The sequence below is a fragment of the Macaca nemestrina genome, chromosome 3, assembly GCF_043159975.1.
Source record: "Macaca nemestrina isolate mMacNem1 chromosome 3, mMacNem.hap1, whole genome shotgun sequence".
Lineage (NCBI taxonomy): Eukaryota > Metazoa > Chordata > Mammalia > Primates > Cercopithecidae > Macaca > Macaca nemestrina.
The window spans coordinates 35,829,152-35,851,797 of NC_092127.1; the positions used below are offsets into that span (position 1 = coordinate 35,829,152).

At 41.7% G+C, this 22,646-nt stretch overlaps 1 long non-coding RNA gene across 4 annotated transcripts in view; it reads right to left on the minus strand.

Annotated features, from left to right (window-relative positions):
• Positions 1–22,646, minus strand: part of LOC105463502 (uncharacterized) — a 287,881-nt gene that overhangs the window by 193,071 nt on the left and 72,164 nt on the right. The window contains exon 1 of one of the 4 annotated variants that reach the window (XR_011620891.1): positions 14,236–14,395. The exons of the other annotated variants lie outside the window; for them this stretch is intronic. This is a non-coding gene — a long non-coding RNA (uncharacterized lncRNA). Of the gene's footprint in view, positions 1–14,235; positions 14,396–22,646 lie in introns of those variants that run through there. 4 annotated transcript variants of the gene reach the window in all.

Here is a 22,646-nt window from a genome sequence, read left to right on the forward strand (position 1 = left end):
TTGCTCCAAGAACCACCAGAGGAACATATGAGGAAACGCAAGAGAATCCACAGATCATTTGAAGGAAGTGGACTGTTGCTGCAGGCTCCATGGGACAGCCAAGAAAATGTAAGCCTGCTTGCTTTCTCAGCTGGAAAGCTTGTAGCCTGGGGCAAGTTCTCAGCCATGATCACTGGCTGCCTGGAAATAAACTTGGTGCTGTTGTTGGTGGGGCATGGTGGGAGTGAGACTGGCCTTTTGGGCTGTGGGCTATGGATTTCTCCCACTTTCATAGTGACCTGTGTGACACAGCAGACACAGTCATGATCCCCCTGAGGACATAACTCCATTGGTCTGGGAACCAAACCCCTATCACCCACAGCAGCCACAGCAAGCCCTGCCCAAGGAGAATCTGAGCTCAGACATATCAAACCCTGCCCCTACCCAATGGGCTTTCTCTACCGGCCCTTGTAGCCCAAGACAAAGGGCATAATCTCTTGGGAGCGCTATGGCCCCACCTACTGTGTGATCCTCCCTATATAACCAGAGCTGCTGCATTCTTGAAAGTACCACCTCCTGGCTGGAGGCCAACCAACATAAAACCAGCACATTTAACAAAAATACAATCAAGTACCCTCACAAAGTCCACTTCACTCCCCTGCTACCTCCACCAGAGTAAGTGCTGGTATCTACAGCTGAGAGACCTGAAGACAGATCACATCACAGGAATCTTTATAGATGGAGCCAGTACTAGCCCCGAGTCTGGTAGCTCTGCTTGGTGGCTAGATCCAGAAGAGAAATAAATATCACTGCAGTTTGGCTCTCAAGAACCCCCATCCCTAGGGGAAAGGGGAGTGCACCACATCAAGGGAGCAGCCTGTAGGGCAAAAGAAGCTGAACAGCAGCCCTTGAGTCCCAGATCTTCCCTCTGACATAGTCCAAATGAAAATGAACCAGAAAAACAATTCTGGTAATATGACAAAACAATGTCCTTTAACACCCCCCAGAAGATCATACTAGCTCACATGCAATGGATTCAAACCAAGATGAAATCTCTGAAATACCAGAGAAAGAATTCAGAAGGTTGAATATTAAGCCAATCAAGGAGGCACCAGAGAACGGTGAAATTCAACCTAAAGAAATTTTTTTAAAAAGGATACAGGATATGAATGGGAAAACCTACAGTGAAATAGATAGCATAAATAAAAAGCAGTCACAACTTCTGGAAATCAAGGACACACTTACAGAAATGCGAAATGCACTAGAAAGTCTCAATAGAATCAAACAAGTAGAAGAAAGAACTTCAGAGCTTGAAGACAAGGTTTTCAAATTAACCCAATCCAACAGAGACAAAGAAAAAAAAAATTTAATGAACAAAGCCTCCAAGAAGTTTGGGATTATGTTAAATGACCAAACCTAAGAATAATTGGTGTTCCCAAGGAAAAAGAGAACTCTAAAAGTTTGGAAAACATATTTGAGAGAATAATTGAGGGAAAATTCCTCAGCCTTGCTAGAGATCTAGACAATCAAATACAAGAAGTTCCAAGAATACCTGTGAAAGTCAAGACAAAGGAATCTTAAGAGCTGTTAGGCAAAAGCACCAAGTAACCTGTAAAGGAAAACCTATCAGATAGCAGCTGATTTCTCAGCAGAAACCCTGCAAGCTAGACGGGATTGGGGTCCTATCTTTAGCCTCCTTAAACAAAACAATTATCAGCCAAGAATTTTGTATCCAGTGAAACTAAGCTTCAAAAATGAAGGAAAGATATAATCTTTTTCAGATAAACAAATGCTGAGAGAATTTGCTTTTACAAAGCCACCACTACAAGAACTGCTAAAAGGAACTCTAAATCTTGAAACAAATCCTCAAAATACACCAAAGTAGAATATCCTTAAAACATACATTTCACAGGTTCTATAGAACAAAAATCCAATTTAAAAAAAAAAAGCTATTCAGGCAAGAAATAGCATGATGAATAGAATAGCCCCTCACATATCAATATTAACATTGAATGTATATAATGGCCTAAATGCTCCAGTTAAAAGATACAGAATGGCAGAACGAATAAGAACTCACCAATCAAATATCTGCTGACTTCAAGAGACTCACCTGACACATGAGGACTCACATAAACTTAAGGTAAAGGGGTGGAAAAAGATATTCCATATAAATGGACACCAAAAGCAATCAATCAGGGGTAGCTATTCTTCTATCAGACAAAACAAACTTTAAAGCAACAGCAGTTTAAAAAGACAATGAAGGGCATTATATAATGATAAAATGACTAGTCCAACAGAAAAATACCACAATCCTAAATATATACACACTTAACACTGAAGTTCCCAAACGTATAAAACAATTACTGCTAGACCTAAGAAATGAGATAGAGAGCAACACAACAATAGCAGAGGACTTCAATACTCCACTGACAGCACTAGAAAACTTCAAGACAGAAAATCAACGAAGAAACAATGGACTTAAACTATACCCTAGAACAAATGGACTTAACAGATATGTACAGAACATTCTACCCAACAACTGCAGCACATATATTCTATTTATCAGGACATGGAACATTCTCCAAGATAGACCATATGATAGGCCACAAAGCAAGTCTCAAAAAATTTAAGGAAATCAAAATTATACCAAGTACTCTCTCAGACCACAGTGGAATAAAATTGAAAATCAACTCCAAAAGGAACCCTCAAAACCATGAAAATGCGTGGAAATTACAAACCTGCTCCTGAATGATCACTGGGTCAACAATGAAATCAAGATGGAAATTAAAAAGTTCTTTGAACTGAACGATAATAGTGGCTCAACCTATCAAAACCTCTGGGATCCAGCAGAAGTGGTGCTAAGAGGAAATATCATAGGATCAAATGCCTTCATCAAAAAGTATGAAAAAGGACAAACAGACAATCTTAGGTCATACCTCAAGGAACTGGAGAAACAAGAACAAACCAAATCCAAACCCAGCAGAATAAAAGAAATAACGAAGATCAGGGCAGCACTGAATGAAATGAAACGAAACGAAATGAAATGAAACTGAAAAAAAAACAAAAATACAAAATATAAATGAAACAAAAACTGTTTCTTTGAAAAGATAAATAAAACTGATAGACCATTAGCAAAATTAATCAAGAAAAGAGACGATCCAAATAAGCTCAATTAGAAATGGAACAGGCGATATTACAACCAATACCACAGAAATACAAAAGATCATTCAATGCTACTATGAACACCTTTATGTGCATAAACTAGAAAACCTAGAAGAGATGGATAAATTCCTGAAAATACACAACCCTCCTAGATTAAACCAGGAAGAAATAGAAACTCTGAACCAATACAATAATAAGCAGTGAGGTTGAAAGGAAAATTTAAAAGGTATCAAGAAAAAAAGGTCCAGGACCAGATAGATTCACAGCTAAATTATATCAGACATTCAAAGAAGAGTTGGTACCAATCCTATTGACACTATTCCAAAAGATTGAAAAAGATGGAATCCTCCCTAAATCGTTCTATGAAGCCAGTATCACCTTAATACCCAAACCAGGAAAGGACATAACAAAAAAAGAAAACTACAGAGCGATATCCCTGATAAACATACATGCAAAAACTCTCAACAAAATACTAGCTAACCAAATCCAACAGCATAACAAAAAGATAATCCACCATGATCAAGTGGCTTTCATCCCAGGGATGCAGGGATGGTTTAATAATAAATGTGATATAAACAGAATTAAAAATGAAAATCACATGGCATCTCAATGGACACAGAAAAAGCATTTGAAAAAAATCCAGCATCCCTTTATGACTAAAACCCTCAGCATAACTGGCATAGAAGGCACAAACTTTAAGGTAATAAAAGCCATCTATGACAAACCCACAGTCGACATCATACTGAATGGGGAAAAGTTGAAAGCATTCCCCTGAGAACTGGAACAAGTTAGGGATGCCCACTTTCACCACTTCTTTTCAACATAATACCAGAAGTCCTAGCCAGAGCAATCAGACAAGACAAAGGAATAAAGGGCATCCAAACTGGTAATGAGGAAGTTAAACTGTCTCTGCTGATGACATGATCACATACCTGGAAAACCCTAAAGATTCATTCAAAAAGTTCCTCAAACTGGTAAATAAATGCAGTAACATTTCAGGATAAGAAATCAACATGCACAAATCAAAGCCCTGCTATACACCAATAGCAACCAAGCTGAGAATCAAATCAAGAACCCAACTGCTTTTATAATAGCTGCAAAAATTAAAATAAAATACTTAGAAATATACTTAACCAAGGAGGTAAAAGACCTCTGCAAGGAAAACTACAAAATACTGCTGAAAGAAATCACAGGTGACACAAACAAATGGAAACATCCCATGCTCATGGATTGGTAGAATCAATATTGTGAAAATGAACATACTGCTAAAAGCAATCTACAAATTCAATGCAATCCCCATCAAAATACCACCACCATTCTTCACAGAACTAGAAAAAAAAAATCTGAAAATTCATAAGGAAACAAAAAAGAGCCCACATAGCCAAAGTAAGACTAAGCAAAAAGAAAAAATCTGGAGGCATTACATTACTTGACTTCAAACTATACTATTAGGCCATAGTCACCAAAACAGCATGGCACTGGTATAAAAACAGGCATACACACCAATGTAACAAAATAGAGAACCCAGAAGTAAAGCCAAATACTTTACAGTCAACCAATCTTCGACAAAGCAAACAAAAACGTGAAGTAGAGAAAATCTATTCAACAAATGGTGCTTGGGTAATTGGCAAGCCACATGTAGAAAAATGAAACTGGATCTTTTAAAGTGGCATAGTAGTGTGGCTGGCAAGATGGCCAAATAGGAACAGTTCCAGTTTGCAGCTTCCAGTGAGATCAATGCAGAAGGCCAGTGATTTCTGCATTTCCAATTGAGGTACCTGGCTTATCTCATTGGGACTGGTTAGACAGTGGGTGCAGCCCACGGAGGGTGAGCCAAAGCAGGGTGAGACTTCACCTCAGCTGGGAAGCACAGGGTGTCGGGGAACTCCATCCCCTAGCCAAGGGAAGCCATGAGGGACCCTGCTGTAAGGGATGGTGCACTCCAGCCCCAGATACTATGCTTTTCCTACAGTCTTCGCAACCCACAGACCAGGAGATTCCCTGAGGTGCCTATGCCACTGGGGCCCTGGGTATTAAGCACAAAACGGGGCAACCCTTTGGACAGACACCGAGCCAGCTGCAGGAGTTTCATTTCATACCCCAGTGGCACCTGAAATGCCAGCGAGACAGAACCATTCACAGCCCTGGAAAGGGAGCTGAAGCCAGGGAGCCAAGTGGTCAAGCTCAGTGGATTCCCACCCCCACGGAGCTAGGCAAGCTAAAATGCACTAGCTTGAAATTCTCGCTGCCAGCACAGCAGTCTGAAGTCAACCTGAGATGCTTGAGCTTGGTGGGGGGAGGGGCGTCTGCCATTATGGAGGCTTCAGTAGGCAGTTTTCGCCCCACAGTGTGAACAAAAATACTGGGAAGTTCGAACAGGGTGGAGCCCACCACAGCTCAGCAAAGCCACTGTAGCCAGACTGCCTCTCTAGATTCCTCCTCTCTGGGCAGGCCATCTCTGAAAAAAAGGCAGCAGTCCCAGTCAGGGACTTATAGATAAAACTCCCATCTCCCTGGGACAGAGCACCTGGGGCAAAGGGCGGCTGTGGGTGCAGCTTCAGGAGACTCAAACATTCCTGCCTGCTGGCTCTGAAGAGAGCAGTGGACCTCCCAGCACAGCACTCAAGATCTGCTAAAGGACAGACTGCCTCCTCAAGTGGGTCCCTGACCCCTGTGCCTCCTGACTGGGAGACACCTCCCAGCAGGGATCAACAGACACCTCATACAGAAAAGCTCTGGCTGGCATCTGGAGGGTGCCCCTCTGGGATGAAGCTTCCAGAGGAAGGAACAGGCAGCAATCTTTGCTGTTCTACAGCCTCCATTGGTGATACCCAGGCAAACAGGGTCCTCTAGCAAACTCCAGCAGACCTGCAGCAGAGGGGTCTGACTGTTAGAAGGAAAACTAACAAACAGAAAGGAATAGCATCAACATCAACAAAAAGAACATCCACACAGAAACCCCATCCGAAGATCACCAGCATCAAAGACCAAAGACAGATAAATCCATGAAGATGAGGAAAAACCAGCACAGAAAGTTTGAAAATTCCAGAAACCAGAATGCCTCTTCTCCTCCAAAGGATCACAACTCCTCACCAGCAAGGGAACAAAACTGGACAGAGAATGAGTTTGACAAATTGACAGAAGTAGGCTTCAGAAGGTGGGTAATAACAAACTCCTCTGAGCTAAAGAAGTATGTTCTAACCCAACTCAAGGAAGCTAAGAACCTTGAAAAAAGGTTAGATGAATTGCTAACTAGAATAATCAGTTTAGAGAAGAACATAAATGACCTGATGGAGCTGAAAAACACAGCACGAGAACTTCATGAAACATACACAAGTATCAATAGCTGAATCAATCAAGTGGAAGAAAGGATATCAGAGATTGAAGATCAACTTAATGAAATAAAGCATGAAGACAAGGTTAGAGAAAAAATAATGAAAAGGAATGAACAAAACCTCTAAGAAATATGAGACTATGTGAAAAGACCAAACCTACATTTGATTAGTGTACCTGAAAGTGATGGGGAGAATGGAACCAAGATGGAAAACACTCTTCAGGATATTATACAGGAGAACTTTCCCAACCTAGCAAAAGAGACCAACATTCAAATTCAGGAAATACAGAGAACACCACAAAGATACTCCTCGAGAAGAGCAACCCCCAGACACATAATCATCAGATTCACCAAGGTTGAAATGGAGGAAAAAATATTAAGGGCAGCCAGGATAAACACCAGGTTATCCACTAAGGGAAGCCAATCAGACTAACAGCAGATCTCTAGGCAGAAACCCTACAAGCCAGAAGAGAGTGAGAGCCAATATTCAACATTCTTAAATGTACATTCAGAAAGCTGCTATCCATAATTCTGCGTCTTCCCAGAGTTCTGCAATCACCAATTCCACTCTGAGCCAGCAGAGAGGTAAAATGGAAAATAAGGAGTGAGGCTGGAGGAAAACAGTCCCAGACATGATGATCTACCTATGCTGGCAAGAAGGAGAGATGTGGGGATGAAATCAGTATTAGCAGGAGAAGAGGGTGAGTCCTTATGGCCATCTCACACTAAACAAGGGCTGCCTTCCCACACGGTCACTCACACATCACAGTCATTCCCTAGCCCATGTTCATTATATACATACATATGCACACCTATGATATACTACATATATATGCACACCTATGATATACATACATACATAGAAGGCATATTAGGATTACTCTGCAGAAATTCCAACGCATGGGTATCTCTCTCTCTCAGATCTAGGCTCAAAGAATGGTCCCTGGGAACCTCCCACCTGCTGTCACCCCTTCACCATGTGGCTCCTGGCTTCCAAGTCACAACATGGAAGTTCAGCCCTTATCAATGGCTGAAAGGCATTGGTGCTGGGTCTAGCTGCCCATCCCAATGGGCAAAATAGCCAAGCATTTTTCTTTCCCATTAAGCTGCTAGAATCCATAAAGAGGCTCACCCCTACATCCCTCCTTGTGTATCTATAAACATCTGAATTGGCTGAAGGTATTCCTCTTAGGTCCACGAGAATCTCTAGGCCCCTCACCGAGCCCCTCTCCAAAATGCAAGGAACAGACATATGGCAGGCATGGAATGCCCATATTTCAGCTCGCATGGTGTAGACAGACCTTGCTTATGCCCTCTGGCACTCTCCCTCCTTTCCCTTTCCTCTATACACTCTCTTTCATTATCAAATGACTGAACATAGTAAGGGAAAGAAGAAGAGATCTTTAGCATCTCCAAAAAACAGTGAAAAGGAACATTAATTCCATGCATGCCTTTCTCCCAACTCAAGTGCCTTGCCTCACTCATCCTATAGTAACTCTCCAGAAAGATTCCAGTGGAAACTAAATGTATTGCACTGATCAACTGATGCACACAACAGGTAATTTCTTTACAATTTCTTTGTAATTGTTGTCAGATGTATTCAAAAAGGTAATTTTAACTATTTCAAATTATTGCCTGATTGGCTCTAATAATAGGCAATCATTCCTTAAAAACAGCCCTAAAAACATATAATCTATTTTTAAAAGGATGTCTAATATGCAAAATAAATAAATAAAAACAGAAACTATGATAGTGAAAACTGCCATTGTATTTGAAAACCATTTGAAAGCGGATTATGATTTTTCTACTAGGCATATGAGTATTTGGAGTTTCTGGATAATTTCATTATTAGCAACAACATTTTCTGAGCATCTCTGCAAGGCGCTATGCTCTCTGCTTTCTATTTCATATCCACCTCAGTAATAGGACTATTGCAGCTCAATCCTAATACAACTCTAACATTCACAGATACGGAGTTTGATCTCTAACATCTCTTAGCTCCTAAAAGCCAGTGCTTAAAACAATTATATTAATTTTTAGATCTGTACTCATGTAGCTTAGATGAAGAAAGGCATGGCATTCAACATCCCTTCAGAGCTGCGTAGGCTGTCTTGAAAGGGCATGTTATGATTATTATTTGCCAATGGCGCATGCATCAGGATTGGCCTAAACCTCAGCTCTACCAAAACCAGCTGCCTGAGCATCCAGTCCCAAGAATATAACTGCTTGCCTGGTATTTTCCAAAGCGATTCCCCTCCCTCAAGACACTTAAGGGCAAAGAGTTGACAGATTAAAAGATTTGAGAGGCCAGAGAGAATTCAGACATCCTGACTTCTGGCAACTCCCCTTCCCCTGTTTTCCTACAGCCCAGATGGTACTTAATCAGTGATGAGCGCTAGAAAATCACTTAGCATTATTGAAACTTCTCTACCACATTTTTTTCTCAGAGCAACATATACATTCTCTGTAGCATATATTTGCATTAAGAATTTTCTGGATACAATTACCCTTTGCAACTAATAAAATGAGAGGTAATTATAGATGGACTGTTAGCAGTGCCACTTTACATTTAGGTTGATATGTTTGTGGCTGTCTGGAATTCCAGATCTGAGTTCTGTTGATTGCTTTCACCCACACATGTTATTTCTGGAGATGGTGCTGCTCAGGGTGAGAGCTATCTGGGGCAGCAGAATCACACTCCTTTGGGGGCCTCCCTGTCTCCTCAGGCTTGCACTTTTGACCTTCTTCTGAACAGCTTACAATGCATAATTCAACCTAAAGAGGGGCCTCAGATGCTGCCTTGAATCCAAGATTTAGTGGTCTGACTTTAAAGTCAGTTTAGTGTCAGCTGATTTAAATGAAGAATAGAGATTTATGTACAGAGACCTTAATTTAAAATTTCAGAAAGAACCCACCAGACTTGGACAAAGAGCTCTACAGAACTTCTCTGCATTTTCTACAATGAGCATATATTTAAAAAAAAACAAAAACAGAAAAGTCATCTAATAAATGTTGTATGAAGTCAGAAGGGAAATAGGACTTTTCTTTTGAGATCATGAAGACTTACCATGGGGACCATGGATTCAGGGAGATTTTAAGGGAATTCACTTCTAAAAACTCAACTTCCTAAACTAGGTCTTACTGAAAACTGTGCCTGAAGACATGTCCACTTACTGTTATACCTCAATATAAAAAAGTAAGAATAAATTGATGTAGAGTGTTCAGAAAATAATAAACAAAAGCTTCACTTTGGGTTTCTCTTGACTCTAACATCTTAGAAGCAGCAGGAGGTATCCTCAGCAACCATTATATGCATGTCTGTGGAGGAGTTGTCCAAGTCTTAAGAATATTCAAAGACTACTACATGAAATCCTCTAGCAATGAGAACAATATCACTTTAGACACAAGCCAAGCAATGTGATCTGATGGCTGTCCATTAAATGAACGAAGGAGACCTAAGAGCTCAGTGCACACAGGTGAGGAGGAGGCCAGACAATCTGCCTTGAAGCATGATCCTCTCAATGGCTAATGCCTGGAAATAATTGAGACATCTGAGGGAATCCAACCAGAGGAGGGAAAGATTTCACAGAGCACCAGGTAGGGGGACTGCCCAATCTGAAGACTCGGGGACAGATCAGCTGGCCAGGCAGTTAGCACAGTGTCCAGCAAGAACTGTGTGGAAGAATCACTTTAATAAAGAAGCCGGAAGATGTGGGGCTGTGAGCCATGTGGCAGTGAAGTGCCTGGGGGCCAGGTTGTTGGAGGTGTGGAGTCCAGAGACTAACTCCTGCAGCAGAGAAGCTCTGGAAAAGTTGCAAAGAAAGACATGGCATCGGAGAACAGTTTAATGTTTAGGAATATAAGCCTTGACCCCAGAGAGCCCATGACAGAGATTCCAGCTCTGCTATTCTGCTCCCCTTGCCATGAGACCTAGGGCAAGTCCAGCTTAGGGACCTCGGTTTCCTCCCCTCTAAACTAGGGTTCTAATAGTAGTTATCTCACTGAGTGTCATGAAAATTAAATAAAATAATTCAAGTAAAGCACTTATTACAGTGCATGGCACAGTATAAGAGGCCAGCTGTCAAAATTATAATTATTTGTTCCCCATTTTTTAAAGCAGAGGAAAATGTCAAATAGAAGCAAAAGGTTTGTCTCAATCCCAGTTCAGGGGCAGAATTATAAAAATGAAGATAGCTGAGGCTCAGAGGGATAGGCTGAGCAGGGAGGGGTGGTAGCAAAATATAATGTCAAGTGTTTTCTACGCCTTTCTTTCCCAGCATGCCATGTGGGTCAGTCAGCATTCTGTACCCTCACAGATGAGAACAAGTCTAAGAAGGGAGGTTGCAGACAAAGGAGACTCTAAGGACTCTAGGGGACTATCAACAACCAGAAGTAGATAAGACAGCTCATGTTGTATTCAATGTGAATACCTAGCATGGCGAATTATGAATGCATTCAGTTATCTTTTCATGCATTTATTCATTCAGTAAGCATGTACTCAGCATCTACCACATGCAAAACACCGTGTGAGGTACCCAGGATACAAAGATTTTTAGAAGCACATGCATATAACTCCTGCTCTCAAGGAAAATAGGAAGTGAGTCTAATAGGGGGTGAGTTAAGATAGGCATTAATAAATTGACCCTGAGAGTTCAGAATTTTAACATACCAAGGATATGTTTCTCACTCAAGCTTGCACAGTGGGAGAGGGCAAAGGAGAGGGGAGGGAGGATCTGCTCCACACGGTGACTCAGGGACCAACACTGACAGATGTTTCACATCTCAACACTTTCCAAATCTCTAAAGCAGTGGAAGGAGCAGGAGGGCTTCACATGGATCTTTAAACGCTTGAGTCTCAAAGTGACAAGCATTGCTTCTGCTCTGCCCATTGGCCAGTTACCACATAGCCCTGCCTAGCTACAAAAGGCTAGGAAATGTGAGGGAACATGGAGATTCTCTGAATCATAATCATCTCTGACATAAATAGGAAAGCAGAAAAGTAACAGCCATTAAATAGAACTTAAACATTGTCTGCTGCCTCCGGGGCCACAGGGAATGCCCTGAAGAACTACGGAAAGAAGGAACAGAGGTTGCAGAAAAGAGTAGAAGCCTCAAGAACTACGGAAAGAAGGAACAGAGGTCGTAGAAAAGAGTAGAAGCCTCCTCAGGCCAACAGAGATAAGAACCAGTCTCATTTCCCTTGAGAAAACATCCTAAAAAAGATGCTCTACTCAGTCAACTTTAGATTAACACTGAACAGGCAAGTGCTCTCTTTACCACCAAATTGAAATCCTTACTCCAGAACATCATGGCACTTCTCATCCAAGACCTTCACATTACCTCTTCCTGCTAATTGTGTAAAATCATATACATTCTCCAAAAGTCCTAGGGAGCTAATCCCATTTCTAAGTCAAATAATGCTCTTAACTTGCTATGTGAACAAGCCCCACGCTTTAGAGACAGTTAATACCCACCTTGCCCTTGCCTACCTCTCAGAAGAAAGTATGGCTAAAGTGAGTCCACTAATGTAGAAAATACATAATCTTATGAAAACATGTGCTAGAGTCATTGATAACAAAATGTTTTGGTTTGTTTACACAAGCTGCAAGTAAGAAAATAATGAAATCTTACTGAGCCAGGAAATGTTATTTCCACAGAGATACATCCATCTTGTCTGGGGGTGGGGGGTTTAAAATATACATGACAGAAAATTTATCATTTTAACCATTTCCGTGTGTGCAGTTCAGTGTCTTTAAGTTCCCTACATTCACATTGTTGTGCAACCATCACCCCTGTCCATCTCCAGAATTTTTCATCATCCGAAACTGAAGTTCTGGATTGGTTAATCAATAATTCCCCATACCACCTCCTTCAGCCCCTGGTAACCACTATTCAACTTTGTACCTCTATGATTCTGACTATTCCAACCTCCTCCCTCTTTATCAACAAATATTTGTCGAGTATGCACTGTGCCAGGCCCTGAAGATACATCTGTGGACCCAATAGACATGATCTTGCCTTCACAGAGCTTACATACATTGCCTTTGCAGCTAGGAATGTGAACAAAAGCTTCAATAAGGAGACTGTTACAGCATTGCACAGGGACAAATCCATGGCAACAGCCATATATTTTTTATCTTTTCATTTTTCAAGGAAAAGAGAGTGCTAGTGACTCTCTTCCTGCCTCTAAGATTGAGTACTTGATAGGACTGGCATTAGGATGAAACTTGCCTGGCATGAAAACCCTAGCTCCTTCCCCCATACAGTTCTGTGTATCCAGGGAAGTAGGTGAATCTTAGCAGGTGATTTCTACATCTCTAAAAGGGGATGGAGGTATTTGTGCAGGCCCATGGAATACATAATTCCAGGCAAGTTCATCTTCATCCTACCCATGTACCCAAATCATGCCATCTACTACTTCACCCACCTGTAACCTAGCTTTGGAATAACTGACCACAGAGCTATTCCATATTCTCCTCTGATCTTTTCTGATCACCTCCTTTCTGCCCATAGACAGATAACTTTGTTATAAATTTATATGGGAGATGGAAGTGTCCCAAAGGATCACAGTTCAAGATAGCACATCTCCAGTCTACCAAATTCTATTGAGAAATATATTTCCCAGAGCTGTCTCCTAGCAGCCACTGAGAGGCTCTCATGAATTGGGCAGGGTTCCTATGTCCCAGTCCCAATAGCATCAGCAGTCACTGGACTTCTTGGTTTTTGTTAGACATCCTTTGAAAACATTCTAATCCCAGCACTTTGGGAGGCCGAGGCGGGCAGATCACGAGGTCAGAAGATTGAGATCATCCTGGCTAACACAGTGAAACCCCATCTCTACTAAAAATACAAAAAATTAGCTGGGTGTGGTGGCGAGCATTTGTAGTCCCAGCTACTCGGGAGGCTGAGGCAGGAGAATGGCGTGAACCTGGGAGGCTGAGCTTGCAATGAGCCGAGATCCCGCCACTGCACTCCGGCCTGGGAGACAGAGCAAGACTCTGTCTCAAAAAGAAAGAATCTGAATTAAATACCAACATCATTGTCTATCATTTCACTAAATTTTGACTAACCTACTCTGTCCAAAGGGAAATGAGAATGTCAAGGCAAGAAAAATGTGGCTGGTCTAATTTAGAAAATACTGAGATAAGGATTAGTTCCTTGGGAGGAAAGTTAAACTAAAAAATGCCCCAGTTCATCTTTCTCTGAGATTTCTCTGAGATCCCATTCGAACTCCATGTTCTTATCTGTAGAATACAGAGAAGGGCATTTAACTAGATACCCTTAAGCTTCTTTCTACTTCCAAAATTCTATGACTATGGCACATAATTAAACCAAGTAATATGTATCAGAATTGTGGTGAAACCTATCAGGATTACAGGGAAAACTTCAACATTTGCCAGGAGCTCAGACAGTAACTTCATCTGGGTTGGAAAACCTTGGAACGTTGGAAAACCTCACCTAAGAGCTCATGCTCTACACTGACTCTTTAACCTAAAATAGCTAAGATGGGAAAAATTCAATTCAGCATAATTGCTCATCCTACCATCTGTAATACCAACTAATGATCAGAGTGTTTTAAGCCTGAATTGTTTCAGTCACTATGTGAAGAGAAACAATCACACAAAGACTCCCTCTGAAATCCTGTGAACTGTTCAGGCCTAGGAATTGTGATTGGCTGATTTCTTTTAAATATTATTGTTTTCTAATGGAGTGGGACTCAGCAAGGAATTTTTCAGGTCAAAGTAATACATATTTCTTACCCCTTGATAAATCCAGACAAGATGGGATATTCAAAATAGGAAAAAGACTTTAGGACAACGATGGAATGTGAATTGGCTTCTTAGCTCTGCAACTGGGAAGCAAAATTCCAAGTACTGGAAACCCAGAGATGTGGTAGCCCACTGGGGAAACATAGCTCTGAAACAGAAGAAGCTAGGAAAGAAACAAAAATTTAAAAAATTGATGAGTTACCCAGGAATTGGAAATAGTGAACAGTGAATAGAAATTCAGAAAATTTAAATTGGGGTGGAGGAAAAATGTATCTTATCATTCTTTAAAAAATAATTTTTTTGAAAGACTCAGGCTGTCTGGGCAAGGTACTAAAATATGCTAATACATTTATAACTTAGTGTCAGAGGGTCACTCTGTCATTCTTAATCCCCATGAGCTAGTCTCTGCCTTTATCTCCTAAGTAATGAACAAACCAGTCTTAGAAGATGAAATGGGTTGGGTTCACTCAGATTGGTTCAGATAGTATTCTCTCTAGATAATAGCTGACTTTTAGGAAGGAGGCACATAAAAATTAGGCTTCCCATTTCAATCCATAAATCTAATTTTACTTCGGTGTAAGTAGGCCTTGACATCAACTTTATGTGCTCTTCAGCTCTATTCCAGCTAAACTTGTAAAGTCTTTCTGTATGGGGGCAACAAAGTACCTAGTTTCATGCTTTAAAAATTACTTTCAGTATAGAAAAAGAAGTAAGACTGAAAATACCACTACACAAATTGTACTGTTGTTGAACAGGGAAAGAAAATGTGAGGAGGGAGGGCAGGAGAAATCTATTTGCCTGTCATTTTAACAAAATGTCAGGCCTTTTTCAAGATTTCTAAGCTGGTCTTTACTAAGATTTGATTCATGGCATAGGACTTGTAACTAGAATGAGGGTGAACTTTTCTGTGATTTATAAGAGACTACTGTCACTTGTTCAAGGAATCTATGTTCAAGGCAATACATTAACTAGAATCCCACAAAAGTATGTAGACTCTTCAATCCAAGTTTCCAGAAACTTCTGCAACTGGGAAAATCAGTTTCGAAATTTTTTCAAATGGCAATGTGAATTCCCTGGAAGCAAAGTTTGTATACCATCCTACACTCTCCTTATGAGGGCAATTATGTTATACCTGCTTGATTTAAATTATATGTAGTGAGTAGAATTTATGGCAAAGGTACTGCAAAGGAATTCCAACATTCAATGAATTTGCAGAAGAGGAAAGAAAGAAAATCATTATGTGGTTCAAAAAATAATGAAAACCTCTCAGACCCAAAGCAAAATTGTATATTTCTGTTTACAAACATACCAGTAAAATGCACGCCCTGAAAAACACTAAGAGGAAGCCTGCTAAGGTCACAACAAAAACAAGACTCATTGATATCCACGGTGCCTGAAGGAAAAGAGAACCTCTGTGAGGTCCTACTAAGTGTCAGCTACCTTCCATATATCATATGGCTCAATCCTCCCAACACTGAGACCTAAATGTTACTCTCTATGCACAGCCGAGGACACCAAAGCACAGAGAGGCCAAGCACTTTGTCCAAGATCAACATAGCTGGTAAACTGAGCCAGATTTTGAACACGAATCTATACAGCTACAGAGTTCAGGTTGTTAAATCACTTTCCAAGAGGTATTCTGTGCTTTTTCTAAGTTGAAAAGAGAATTTTCTGAGCTGTCTTCCTTCTTTACTTGCTATTTTTTTCTGAAAGGGGCTGCCTCACCTGAGGTAGAAATGATTTTAAATTCATTCCCATCCCCTAGACTAAAATAAACTCTGCAACATCCACAAATTGTTATCAGAAATATAGCACAGGGAGAGAAGTAGATATGCCCACCACAAGACAAGTTTTCCTTTTGACTTAAGGTATTCGATGGTGTTCCTGAAAGGCAGAATGCATTGAACAGGAGTTCTTTAAGATTCATTTCTTTAAAAATATATATATATATATACAAAATACAGCTTCATTAAAAATAATATCTAACCATGGTTTTTAAAGTTTTTGTTTTTTCCCAGAAGTTTTATGTGTTTAATCTTGAGAACAACCCAAGAGGTAGAACAGGTACTCATCTAAGGTATTTGAGTTGTATGTAGCATTATATTAATTGCTACATACAATTACTTTTAAAGGCAAAAACCACAATTACTTTTGCACCAAACTAACATTATTACATGGGCAAGTAAGGTTTCATGAGACAAATGTTAAGAAATACTCAATTGGCATATTAACTGCTTGGATACAAAGAGTTTACACCAAATACTTGAAGTCAGTTATTTAACATACAAGAGACTCTTAACTCAACATTTCCAGTGTGGGATAGCCACTGAGCCAGTTGGCATTCCTTCCCTAAAACTCAACTCTTTTTATTTGTTTTCCATTCTTAAATCTTAACACTTTTTTTCTTTGAAGTTCCACTGAGTATAAAAAACACTGCTGGCCAGGAGCGGTGGCTCATGTCTGTAATCTCAGCACTTTGGGAGGCAGAGGCAGGCGGATTGCCTGAGACCAGGAGTTCAAGACCAGTCTGGCCAACATGGTGAAACCCCATCTCTACTAAAAATACAAAAAAATTAGCCAGGTTTGGTAGTGTGCACCTGTAATCCCAGCTACTCAGGAGCCTCAGGCAGGGGAATTGCTTGAACCAGGGAGGTGGAGGTTGCAGTTAAGCCGAGATCGCACCACTGCACTCCAGCCTGGGCGACAGAGCAAGACTCCGTCTCAAAACAAACACACAACAGTGCTAGACATCACAGAGGCTAAAAAACAAAGAATCCCACAAGAACCAAAGTTGGAAACAGGAAAAACATGCAGAGCCACTAAAAATAATCTACAAAAATTCACATAGTAGTAGACATTAATCCTTGGCTGCACAGAGGAGTCATGCAATGAGCCTTAAAAATATCAATCACTGGGTCATGGCCCCAGAGATTCTGATTTCACTGGTCTGGGATGGAGCCTGAGCTTTGGTAATTTTTAGAAGCTCCCAAGTGATTCTACTGTACAGCTGAGATTGAGAAGCACTGCTTACAAGAGCAGTGGAGAGATACACAGTACATGGATGGCTGAGAGTGTCAGCGCATAGCTGTCAGGACATTGTAGGGATCTCCTTCCTTCCTTCCTTCCCTCCTTCCTTCCTTCCTTCCTTCCTCTCACCTGAATTGACCCCTTGAATTAAGTAGCATTTGGACTGGGTCATGAAGAATAGGCAGTTTTGAAGCATTGGGGATGGAGAACAGAGAAGGTGCGTCAGAGGAAGAGGAAATGCCATAAATCAAAACCAAGATGTGAAAAAGAACAAGGAGCATTTCAGGGATTTTAAGTTTGAGTGAAGCAGAGTGTTGTGCGACATTAAGGGGAAGAACAGGCTAGAAATGTGCAGCAGGGCCCAGAGGCAGAGAGTCTGAAGGCAGCTACATTTGAAGCTGATTTCAGAAGCAATAAGAAACTACTGCTAATCTCTGAGCCAGGAAAGAATGTGAACAAAATAACTGTCACTCTGCAACTGGAAATGCAAGGAAATTCTTCTAGAGAATGTGCTGCATGGATTGTAGAGGACAGCCTGGAGAGAGAGAGGCCAGGTGGCAAGTGATAGAGATAAGGAAGGCCAAGGTCAGAGGCAGTGCACCAGGACCACGGCAGTGTGAGGGCAAAGGACACATCCAAGGCACACTGTGATGGAGGAAGTGACAGGACTTAATTGGATGATAGGAGACAAGGAGAGAAAGGGATTAAAGATGGCCCTAAGATTTCGCCCTTGGTGACATAATTAACAGAAATGGGAACTCAGGAGGAAGAAGCAGGTTTTAGAGGGCAGATGATAAATTCCATTTTATATACATTTTGCCTCGGCTGCTGTCATGTCATCAATTTGGAAACATCCAATGACAAGTCTGAAATTAGGAGTTGGAGCACAGCAGGGTATTTCAAGGTAGAAGTAGAGACTTAGGTGTCATGTTGTCATAATAGTGGACCACTAGAGAAAGCCCTAAGTGAATTATCTGAGGGACATAAGAAAGCACCTCTGGATATGGTTGAAGGGGCTTATGAAGGACACAGGGAACAGTCCAACACAGAAAGGGACAAGGACAGGCTGCATTATGGGACTCAATGAGAAAAAGATTCCAACAGCAAGGGATAATCTACAATGGCAAACGTTGCATACAATAATCACATGTGAAGGCAAGAAAAAAAAACCTGTGTATGGTCAATCACAGGTCATTGGAGACCAAACGCACAGAAGAGTGAGTGCAGCAACCACAGCATGTGATGTCAGAGCAAGACCACAAGAGGTTGAAGGTGGGAGGTAAGAAGTGGAGATAGAAAGTGGAGTCTTCTGGTTCAAAAGGTTTACAAGAGGAGGAAAGAGGAAAATATTCAGGCAGCTGGAAAGAGTATTAGAATCACCTAAAGGAGCATCATGAATGCATACATGTAGAGATTGGAGTCAATACAAGAGGTATTAAATGCCAGAGAGGAAGAGGGGACTGGGGAGAGTGAAGGAAATCATTGAGAAGGTAAATCAAAGGTAACCAAGGGGAGGAAGGTAAGATTGCCCCCAGACAAAAGGACAGATCCACTTTTTCTTAAAAGACAGAGAGGAGGTAGGATTAATAAAAGGACAGCTTCGAAAATCTGAAAAGGAGAAGAATGAGGAAGCTAAAGGCCTGATGAGTTAGATTTTCTTAATGAAGCAGAAAACAAAGATACCTTCAAAAGGTGGGGGAAATGACATGGTCCGGGGGAAGGGACAAAGCCTTCGCAATAGGCAGGATGGAAGTACAAGCTGTGTGCTGCTGAACAGAGACTTTTATTGACTCATTATTGCCTGGATAGATCACCTAAAGTAATCAAGGAACCTATATGACACTAACCTCAAAATTTTATCTCTAGAAGTGCTACCACCCAGAAATAATCTGAGTTTACAAGCTCTCTTTGTGGCATGATTCCCCACTAGAGGTCTTCAACCAGTAACTCTTTCACACCTTCAATTTAGGGTGTCACAATTTATTCAAAAGGATGCAAACTTCAGCCTACCCCAGTTTAACCCACTCTTCCCAGTTGGGCTTCACTGCTATTGTGTTCACTTTCAAGTCTCCCGTGGTCCAAGTAGACAGATTCTCAACTCAACCTACGTCCTTGAACAAGTCACATATCGTCCGCCTTCTCGACTGGAAAATGAAGGGTGATGATAATGCCGCACTGCCTCCAGGACAAAGGGCTTGTGAGGATTAAACAACAAATGGCTGAGCAATTTGCAGTTATGAAGCTATAGAAAAGCTTAGTGATCATCTCTGCCTGGCTGGGCACAGTCCAGTTCAGCAAACACAAAAGCCACATTCAGACCTTCCCAGGTGCCAAAGACCCACAGAGAGCTGGCCAAATGAAGCAGAATCAGAAGACAAAAGAAAATCCCTCAACAAAACAAGGCAAGAGGAAAGAGAGTGCACAGAGGAAAGGGATTGGGAGGTTAAAGGGTCATGGAGTTTTCAACCTCTGAAATTCTCCTGGACAAAGGAATCATTTCATGTTTCTCTTTGGGTTACAATATGTGAGTGCATTTATCGCAGACTGCACATTGACCCTGCAGCCATCTAGGAAATCTATCTGATGGACAGGAAGAGGTGTCTGATATGCACTGGCACCCCTTCTTTCCAATGAAATCAGCTGTTGTACCATTTCAAGGCTCCTACAAGGAATCTCACTTGTGGGTCATTGTCCTCCAGAAGAGAAGCAAGTAGGGCAACACCTCAAAGCATTTGGGGTACACTTCTTTTCCTTCTTTTACTCAACCAGAGACTTATTCAATATTAACTTCTTCATGAAGATTAAGGTTTTTAGTCTTAGATTATAGTCTGGGCAAAACTATTTTAAAGCCCACTAAATGTTGAAAGTTGCCACACTTGTCCTCCTTATCAAGATCCTACAGTGCTCTCTAATGAGTATCACAGAGGCTGTCTAAAGAAATACCCTCCTTGGGGGTGGGTGAGTCACACTTGAGTCTGTAGTGTAACCCAGGGGTTCCCAAGGTCCCATGCAGCTTGAGAATCATAGAAGAGCACTTTGACACTGTATGGCTAGGTGGGATGAATGAGTGGTCCTCATCTACTAGATAAGAATTACCTTCAAGCTCCCATTCCAAAGGTGTCTGAGAGGCTCCAAGACAGCAGACACAGTGGTGATGCTACTATGTTCAGAGTGGAGCCATCATCTGACCAGCCCGGTCCTGCTCTCTAACTGCTTTCTCCATCACACAGTTCTGGTGTTCCTGGGTTCCAGTGCCATTGCTGTGGGATTACTGAGGCCACTACATCCTATACTGACCTGCTCTTGGCTACAAGGAACCCTAGGCCTCCGCCCTCTCTGCACTTCCAGCCTCAGGCATTGGCCTCCATTTTGTGGTGGCCACTACTGCCTCTCTCCTGCTAACATCTCAGGGCAGCAGCTTCTTTCTTTATGTCCCTTTTGTTCAGAAGAGTCAAGGGCACTCACAACAGTGGAGTTGGGGGCTCTGGTGGCATTATTATTTTGCATCTTCCTCATACACAGTCCTCTTACACAGAACACATGGATGTGGGCAGGAGGGCACGGTTGTCCACAGGATCCCCTGTGCCATCTTGACATTGGGTCACAGGCTTGGTCTTCCCCATCCTTTCCAACTCCTTGTTCACTGAGGGTAACTTTCTCCCATGGACCCTGTTTCTAATCTCCCTCAAACCAGGTTCCCATGGGGTAAGCATCTGTTATAGCGATATTCAGACACATCAGGATAGGTGTGAACATCAGGTGTCGATGAGATTTAAACTCTTTTTTAAGGGGCTTCTGGACCTCAGGCCTGAAGTTTGCCCTCTTGGGCATGTCAAAAGAAAATCTTTAGACAAATTAAATTTGGAGGGTTTTGTTTTGTTTTGTTTTGAGACACAGTTTCACTCTGTCACCCAGGCTGGAGTGCAGTGCTGCAATCTTGGCTCACTGCAACCTCTGCCTCCCGGGTTCAAGCGATTCTCATGCCTCAGCCCCCCAGGCAGCTGGGATTACAGGCATGAACCACCACACCCTGCTAATTTTTGTATTTTTAGTAGAGACGGGGTTTCACCATGTTGGCCAAGCTGGTCTAGAACTCCTGACCTCAAGTGATCTGCCCACCTTGGCCTCCCCAAGTGCTGGGATTACAGGTGTGAGCCACCACGCCTAGCTAAATTTGGAGTTTAGATGAGAAAAGAACAACTTGTGAATCAGAAAGCCCCTGAACCAGAAGAGGTTCAGAGAGACTCCAGTGCTGCCACATGTATAAAGAAGATTTATAAACAGACAAAGGCAAGTGATGTACAAAAATGGAAGGGAAGTAGAGAAAGAGCTGGATTGGTTTCAGCTCCATGTTTGCCTTATTTAAACATGGTATGAACAGTTGGCCACCTTTGATTGGCAAAACCTCAGTGATTGGCCCAAGAGTAGGTTATGGTCTGTTTACACATCCAGTTAGGTTACAGTTCACTATGTACAGAGAAACCTTTAGGCTGAACTTAAAATATGTAAGGAGGCAACTTTAGGCTAGACTTAATTTAACAGTCCATAATGATGACTCCAGCCTGGGTTCACTCCTCAATGTCTAGCTGACCTATGGACAATTCACATCCTTGCCATTCTTCCCAGTGGGAATATAGGCCCTGCAGCTGCCACCCCTTTGCCAGAGCCAGGCAACTTCCAGAAAATCTCTATGAGCTCCACTCCAGTCCCTGGAGTGAGCTAACAAACTTCTATGGCTCAGCAAACAGCCAGGTGGGAAAGGAAATGAGATTCTCTCTCTTTTTTTAAGAATATGCCAAATCTCTATGAGCAGTTCTCTTGATGTGCTACTGCCCACCTCCCTGGCCATGTATATGTGTGCACATGCACACACACACACACACACACACATGCACACACACAGCCACTACTTCCTGGGCTGACACAACCCTTTTACCTTTAACTGTTTACCTTGATGGTTTTCTCCAACCCATCTTTCAAAGGTTTAACCTTATTTTGGATGGCTTGAAGGTGAGAGACAGGGTTGATCGTTTTATGACTGGCTCTGCTATCCTCTTATAAATCCAGCAAGAAGGTCACTAATCCACCCACCTCTAGAATGTAGGAGGTAGTTATTGCTTTGTATTCAGCTTTAGAGCATCAACAGGATATTATCTGTTTTATAAGTGTATTTAGGGGGACCCTAACCCAGCAGCACTAGAGGAATTAAAGATGCACAAACAGAAATATAGAGGTGTGAAGTGGGAAATCAGGGGTCTCACAGCCTTCAGAGCTGAGAGCCCGGAACAGAGATTTACCCACATGTTTATTAACAGCAAACCAGTCATTAACATTGTTTCTATAGATAAAACTAACTAAAAGTATCCCTTATGGGA